Source organism: Mustela putorius, unplaced genomic scaffold (assembly GCF_011764305.1).
Source record: "Mustela putorius furo isolate JIRA1106 unplaced genomic scaffold, ASM1176430v1.1 tig00000129_pilon_pilon_pilon, whole genome shotgun sequence".
Lineage (NCBI taxonomy): Eukaryota > Metazoa > Chordata > Mammalia > Carnivora > Mustelidae > Mustela > Mustela putorius.
The window spans coordinates 14,856,041-14,863,699 of record NW_025421290.1 but is presented as its reverse complement, the minus strand read 5'-3'; the positions used below and the strand labels follow the sequence as shown (position 1 = coordinate 14,863,699).

At 49.3% G+C, this 7,659-nt stretch overlaps 1 protein-coding gene across 2 annotated transcripts in view; it reads right to left on the bottom strand.

Moving 5' to 3' along the window:
- Window positions 1-3,608: 3,608 nt before the first annotated feature.
- SLC38A6 (solute carrier family 38 member 6) overlaps window positions 3,609-7,659 on the bottom strand; it is a 97,176-nt gene continuing 93,125 nt past the window's right edge. Inside the window, exon 18 of one of the 2 annotated variants that reach the window (XR_006603736.1) lies at window positions 3,609-4,718. The gene's annotated coding sequence lies outside the window, so the exon portion shown is untranslated. Of the gene's footprint in view, window positions 4,719-5,647; window positions 7,588-7,659 lie in introns of those variants that run through there. The other variant, XR_006603734.1, reaches the window with a different exon arrangement.

Here is a 7,659-nt window from a genome sequence, read left to right as displayed (position 1 = left end):
CTGCCTTCAGCTCAGGTCATAAACCCAGGATCCTGGGATTGAGTCCCACATTAGGCTCCGTGCTCAGCAGGGAGTCCGTTTCTTCCCTTCCCCTTGGCTGCCATTCCCCCTCCTTGTGCGTGTGCACATGCTGACAAATAAATAAAATCTTTAAAAAAAAAAAAAAAGAGTGAAAGCTTACCATTTGCAACACGGATGGACCTGTAGGGTATTATACTAAGTGAAAATAAGACAGGGAATGACAAATACCATATGATTATATATGGAATCTAAAAACAAAACAAAACAAATGCATAAACAACTAAAAAGTAGAATCAGACCCACAGAGAACAAACTGATGGTTACCAGAGGGGAAGGGATGTGGGGGGTGGGCAAAATGAGTGATGGGGAGTGGGAGACACAGATTTGCAAGTTATGGAATGAGTAAGTCACAGGGATGAAAGGTACAACACAAGGAATAAAGTCATTAGATTGTCATTGTGTTGAACAGTCACGGAGGGCAGCTACACTTGTGGAATTACTATGCTGCATGCCTGAAACTAATGTACCATTGTGTGTCAACTCTACTTATATTTTAAAAAAAAAAGACAACCAACCCATATGCCCATTGCACCTTCGGGTGGACAAAGCAAGTATTTCTGTCTTAGATATAAAATATACTATCACACTTGGAACTTTTCTACCATTGCCTTTGTGGAGATCTGAAAATGCTTCACTGCCCAACCATTAATTCTCAAACCATTTTGAGGGAAAAGGAAGGAAACTAGGAAAAATTACTCTCAATGTCCTTTTTCTGGACCGTGCCCTCAAATGTTTTTGACTGTGGCCAACTGGGGCTTGGAAGACGTCCCCACAGCCTATGTCCCTCTGCCTGTTCCCTCCTTCCAGAAGAAAATAAACAAAACCCTGTAGAAAAAAAAACCCAGAGGAACAAGAATTTTTTATTCACTTTATAAAAACATTATAAGCACATACCCATGATTTTATACTAAACTTCTATTATATATAATACCTATTTCTCATGTGTATATATTTTATACAAACTTAAATATTTTTATATTGCATTATATTTTAAAACATGAAACGATGTTTTCTTCAAAAGCTTAGTAATGCTTAATGATTCTTAGTAGCTTTCAAATAAATAAACTTCATTTAGGTGCCAGCTAGGCACAGGTATCTCTCCCTGAGTGGAAAAAAAAAAATGACCTGTAGAAGGGCTGGTTTTATTTGTACTGTAGAAGTATAAATATCAGAAAAATTGGAAGAGGGGCACCTGGGTGGCTCAGTGGGTTAAGCTGCTGCCTTCTGCTCAGGTCATGATCTCAGGGTCCTGGGATCGAGTCCCGTATCGGGCTCTCTGCTCAGCAGGGAACCTGCTTCTCTCACTCTCTCTCCCTGCCTGACTCTCTGTCTACTGTGATCTCTCTCTGTCGAATAAATAAATAAAATCTTTTAAAAAAAAATTGGAAGATACAAAATTAAATAAAAGCACGAATCCTCTCAGTACAAGATCAGCTGATCGTCCCTCCCTGGCATTCCGTCCCCAAACAGCCCAGTCAGGCTATGCTTAGCTCCCCGCCCTCTCGCACATCTCCAGGCTGCTCTGCCCCACACAATGCTGTCCACCCAGGTCCTGCCCCACATTCTCCAGAGGCCTGTCCTGGCTTTTCAGGACGTGCCCTGGCAAGAGAACATAGTCTTTCCTGAGTTAGGTATCATTCTGGACTTTGACATCTTCCAGTGTAGCTCAGTCTCTCTCTCTCTCTCTCTCTCTCTCTCTCTGTGTGTGTGTGAAATGAAAAGACTGGGTTATTCTCTCCCCACTTTTTATATTCTAAAAGGAGTAGGCATTGTCCTCATGCCCTGGAAATCTCTGCGAACTTGGTCTGGTCCTGCCCGCACGCAAATGGAAATGCCTAGATGGAACGAAGGCCGACGGAAAGGGTTTGGCCAGGCCCCAAAGAAAATAAAATGATTCGGCCCTAAAGAGGCAGACAGTCCTGATTCCGGGCACACGAGGTAAATGCGAATGGAAATCCAACTGTTGTAGAGAGTGATTGCTCAGATGGAGCAAATGTGCTGTGAAATCAGCCCTTGGAAAATCATCTGGAGTTCATCTTCATGAAATCCAAAAACAATAACTGACTCCCCAGCCACCCCAGAGGGAGCCTCAGGAGCTCCCCTCGTCAGAAGCCCGGAAAGCCACGGCAGGAGCCAGGCCCAGGGTCTCTGACTCTGCCCTTGTTTATTTACAAACCTGCTTTCCTTTCCCACCTCGGATCATCCCTCCGCTTGGCCCCCTGGGGAGCCCAGGGCATCCATCATGCCCCTCACCGGGCAGGCGCTGAGACACACATGAAAAAGAGAGACCTTTAACTCAGCGGCTGCCTCCCCAACCCCAGGGAAAAGAGATCCTTCTCACGGCAGGAGGCAGGCAGACCAGGGACTTTGCTCTGGGCCAACACAACAGAATGCCCCTTTGGGTTGGGCTATGCCTGTTGCAGTGCACATTCAATAAAGTCCGAAAAGCTCTGACCACTGGGGTATTTTACTCCCGAAAAGGGGCCTGAGCTCATCCGCATTCCCAGAGGCGCCAGGAATCAGCCCAGAGGAAGTCCACATCCCCACCAGCCAGGAGAGCCAGGAGGTGTCCCAGTGCAAGGACTGTCCCAGGCGACTGTTCCCACACAGGAGGTTGGAGCTCTGAGGAATTCAAGGATTCGTTGTCTTGCAATAGCCTGGTTTTGACTACCGCCAAAGATTCAGTGAAATGGGTGAATTTCCGGAAGACTGATGGCTCCTGTCCCCAAACCTCACATCTGCCCTTGACACCCTCCCAGAGCCTGGAGCCAGCCCGCGCTGGGTCTGTGATCTCACTTGGAAAATTCAGATGGTCGGGCTGAAGCAAAGAAGTTGGAGGGAGTCATGGGAAGGACTGGGAGAATGTTTGTAAGCTGCTTAGCAGATGAAAGTGACAACGTGTCAAATTTTCCAAGCTGGTTTCCAAAGCATTCTGTTAATGGGTCTTCCAGAAGCCCATCTCGTAAGGACCTGAAAGAGGCTTGGGTCCCAACTTTTTCTGCCACAACATAAGAAATGATGACATTCATACAGGCAGCACACTCCCATGGCCCTTCCCATGTGCCCAGTTCCCAGCATGTTGGCCCCCTCCACCCTTCCTCTCCCACACACGACAGCACAGCAGGATGAAAGTGAGTATAAGAGCCTTGCAACGGAGGTCATCTAGAAACCACTCCAGTAACAAAAAATAAATTAGTGAACAAATCATTCACTTACTTTACTAGAAGGGACAAATGACTCTTGTCTAAGTGTAGTCTCGTTGGGATGATGGTTGAAAAGGAGAGCTGGAGGGGTGCCTGCGTGACTCAGTGGGTTAAGCGTCCAACTTTTGATTTTGGCTCAGGTCATGATCTCAGGGTCATGAGGTCCAGCCCCGAGGTGTGGGGGGGCGGGGGGGGGTCGTCCATGCTCAGCAGGGAGTCTGCTTGACATTCTCTCTCTCCTTCTTCTGACCCTCCCCTCACTTGTGCATTTTCCAGTAAATAAATAAATAAATCTTAAAAACAAAACAAAGCAAAACAAACAAACAAACAAACAAACAAAAAACAGAGAGCGCGCGAGAGAGAGAGCTGGAGCGGTATGGAACTCCCAGTGGGTGCTCGAGTCCTGGGCAACAGGCCTGGCTGCCTTAATTTCAGGGTCTAGTGTTGGGGACTGGCCATTGTTCCAGGCTAGGGTCCCCAGCCTTTCAGAAGTGGTGGCCCCAGGGCTGGCGTCACCCACTATGCAAATACTGTAGCATTTTGCACTCCCATTGTTGCAGACTTACGACTTCCGTGTCTGGCAGGGGTTAGGGTAACTCAAGTGTAATCACATTGTCAAGATGATCATACTTATCATCTTGTGACCCCCAAAAAGAGGCTAAGCTCCCGGGCCATTGAGGAGACATGAAGCGGAGGAAGGCAGGCTGGCAGGGAGGCCTTAGGAGAAAATGGGTGGGGGGGAGATCTGCGGCAATTCCCAAGCTATGGGACGAAGGATTCTCTCCGCATTTAGAATCTGCTTTCTTTGGGCCACATCTTAGGCCCCCGACAAGCCAATAACTTGTTTCTTTTCCCTTCCTGCCTCTAAGAAGGAATACAGCTGAAAACATGTATTTCAGAATTTCAAATCAAACCAGCAGCTTGCCACCCCGGACAGTACTAAGCCCTGCTCCTCAAGCAGCAGCCAGAGCTCCTCGGAGGAACTAGCCCTTGGGAGGCCCTGCTGGCCTACGGGCCGGTCAGAGTTCTTTCAAGCTAATTGGGTATTTAGATGTGCTTGAAACCAAAATAGAGATTCCACAGAAAGTCTGTGTGTCCCTCTCTTTCAAACGTCCCTCAGGTCCTCCGAGTCATGGCATCTGTGCACCAAATAAACAACTGGGAGCTACGGGCTTCAGCAAGGACCATGAAGTGGCTCGTCCCTTCTCATGCTCGATGTCCACTGTCCCTCTGATTTGACAAGAGATTTTGAGTTGACCATAGCGAGCCAAAGGTTCAGCTTGTCTAATCTGCAGCATCTGGGGCCTGGTCTTCACGTACTGACCTTGGTCAGAAACATCCCTGTTTTGATTGTCGTCTCCTTCTCCTTCATTCCACGACACTCAAGCGTCATGCGCAGCACGGACCCAGGCACACCTACACAGAGCAGCTCTTCTTCGGGTAGAGACAGACAAACAAACGCAGACACGCCCGGTGAGCTCCAGGACAGTCAGGATTTTCATCTGTTTGTCTCTCCAGACCTTAGAAAAAACACCTGGCACAAAGTAAGTGCTCAATAAATGAGTATGTGAATAACCACAGAAAAGGCGCTTGAGCCCTGAGTGGTATGGCCAGAATGCCCATGTGTGGAGACAGAGCAGTCCCCAAGGCATGGCCTGCGAGGTGGGGCAGCAGAGAGAACCGGCCCATAATGTCCTGTTCATGCACACCTGACCGACACGTCAGGCATGGAGTCATTTGCTGGAGCTGCTCTAGCACATGGTGGAGACTGGGTGGCCTAAGCAGCAGAAATTGTGTCTTTTACAGTTCTAGAGACCAGAAGTCACTAGGGTGCTTCCTTTTGAGGGCTGGAACGGAAGATCTGTCCTAGGGCCCTCTCCTTGATGTGCAGACGGGCAGCTGCTCCTAGGTCTCCCTCCCTCCACACATGTCTGGGTCCCAGTTTCTCCTTACAAGGACACCGGTGATGCCCCCCACTGGACGACGACGTTACTATAACTTGATGGCCTTCTTGAAGATCCTGTCTCCAAATAAGGTCACACTCTGAGGTACTGAGGGTTAGGACTTCAACATATGAATTTTGGAGTGGACACAATTCAACCCCTAGTTAAGTGTTTCATAAACGTTAGCTGTTAACAAACTCATAAACAAGGAAAAAGTAGAAAACAAAACCATTAATAATAAAGTCAAATGTTGAGTGCCTGGATGACTTGGTTGGGCCACTGCCTTTGGCTCAGGTCATGATCCTGGAGTCCCAAGATCGAGTCCCACATTTGGGCTCCCGGCTCCATGGGGAGTCTGCTTCTCCCTCTGAACTTCTCCCCTCTAATGCTCTCTCTCTCAAATTAATAAATAAAATCTTTAAAAAAATATATAATGTTTGTTTAATTAGCTCAAAATCTTCCAATAGCTCCATATGCAACCCAATAGACAGAGGCCAAGTCCCTCAGCCCTACAGTCAAGGACTCCCACAAACGGCTTTCACTCCCTGTGTCAGCGGCCCGTCCCTTGTGTCGCTGCCTGTCTCCCCGGAAAATTCTTCTTCTCTTCCCCACACAGGCAGCTTCAGCCGCTGCTCAGAAGCCCAGCTATAGGCTCTGCTCCTCGGTCTATTTCCTAGGACGGTTCACTGGTCCGCCTCCCAGCACGTGCAAGGGAACTCTGAAGAATAAAGGGACTATTTTCAGGGGAAGGGGTAGGCTGAAGGAAATGAAAAAGGGACCCAGGGACCCAGCGGCACCAGGAAGCCACACCATCCTGTGCTCTCCAGGAGCTGTGGCTTAAAAAAACCCAGCCAAACCAGCATCATTGGTAACAAGACAGGAAAGAAGCAGCGGGGAAACACTGCAGGCCCCCCTCCTTTCCGCCGGCCCTCGGGTCTCCTGCCTGTGGCTCCACCGGCAAAGCCCACCTAGAAGATGGGGGCAAGGGGCTGGTCGATGTGGTCTACAACGGTTTCTCCCAGGGCACCCAGTGGGAAAAAGAGAGTCTGTATGTATGAGTCCCAGGCAGACAGAATAATCAGCACACACCCTGCCCCCATCTCTCTTGCCCTTCTTGGATCCCACAGGGCATTTTTGCATCTGGACCATTTCTGTGACCTAGAGCCAAACCGAGCCCCCCTGGTTGGGGACCTCACTTTCCCAGTGTGTGGCTGTGGCTATGGCTGGAGGATAAGCCCCAAAGCAGAGAGCGTGTCCAAGGCTTCCTCTGCGCCCACCCCCTGTGCTGCTGAATACAAAGCTGGGCTTGTAGTACGTGCTTAGTAAATCAGAGCCGCACACGAGCTGGGTTGTAGAGATGAAGTGTGGGTGGGATCCACACAAACACATATTGAAAAATCACCGGCTCTGGAAGAACAATTGTCAGGCCCATTTCCTGCTGCAGACGGAGCCAGGAGACGCTCGGGGCTTGGCAACCTGACAGCTGAGGAGCAGCCAGGGAATGGAGCAGGAGACAGAGAAAATGAGCCCTGTGGGTCTGGCCTGGCCCCATCAAAAGCAGACTCGGGGCAAAGTCTCTCTTCCCAGATTCAGGGGCCAAGGTGGGGTGGGTGCTGGCTCTGTTTGCTCAGGTCTGCTGCGAGCCAGAGTTGGGGGTGGTTAGGGAGGAGGCAGCAGCATTTTGGAAGCCGATGGCTCAGCCTCAGGCCAGGCAGAGCTTGAAGGCACAGAGACGGTCACCTAAGGGGAGAGCACACACGTGTCTATTATGGCACCTGCCATACCCCAGACCCTCCTCTGGTAGAAACTGTCTGCCCTTGACCGAGGCTGGGCTGGAGCGAGAGGTAGGCACCGAATGGACCCACAGCAAGCACCTGCCTTGATGACAACCTGTCTATAGGCTAGTCATTGACATATCCGATGGACACTTGGTCCTCACTCAAAATCCTCTCTACCCCGAAGACCTGAAGGGTAGAGGACCTGAAGGGAAATGTTCATTTCATTTCCCTTTCCAAGGAATGCACATGAGACTGAGTTCTAGCCAATGTAATTTATAGGAAAGTCTGATAGGAGACTTCTAGGAAAAAGAAAGTGACAAAGACAATCTCCCCTATTCCCGTGTCTTGATGTGACGTTGCCGCCATCTTCTTACTGCCAGAAGTCAAACCAACACCAAAACTTCTAGCATAGGCGTGGCAAGAACTTCCGTCTCTGAGGAGATAACTGAGCCCCTAAAACAGCCGGTCTCCACGTTCACAATCCCAGTAGTCCAGTTGTAGGAGGTGGTAAATGCCATTATTTAGATCTGCTTCCCTGGAGTTTCTGTTACTTACAGCCAAGAACACCCTATTTGATATGACCTGAAAGACAATAAGCTAAGTTGGATAGACAGTCCCCCTCCAGGACGTGAACAGGATAGGTAGCCCACCAGT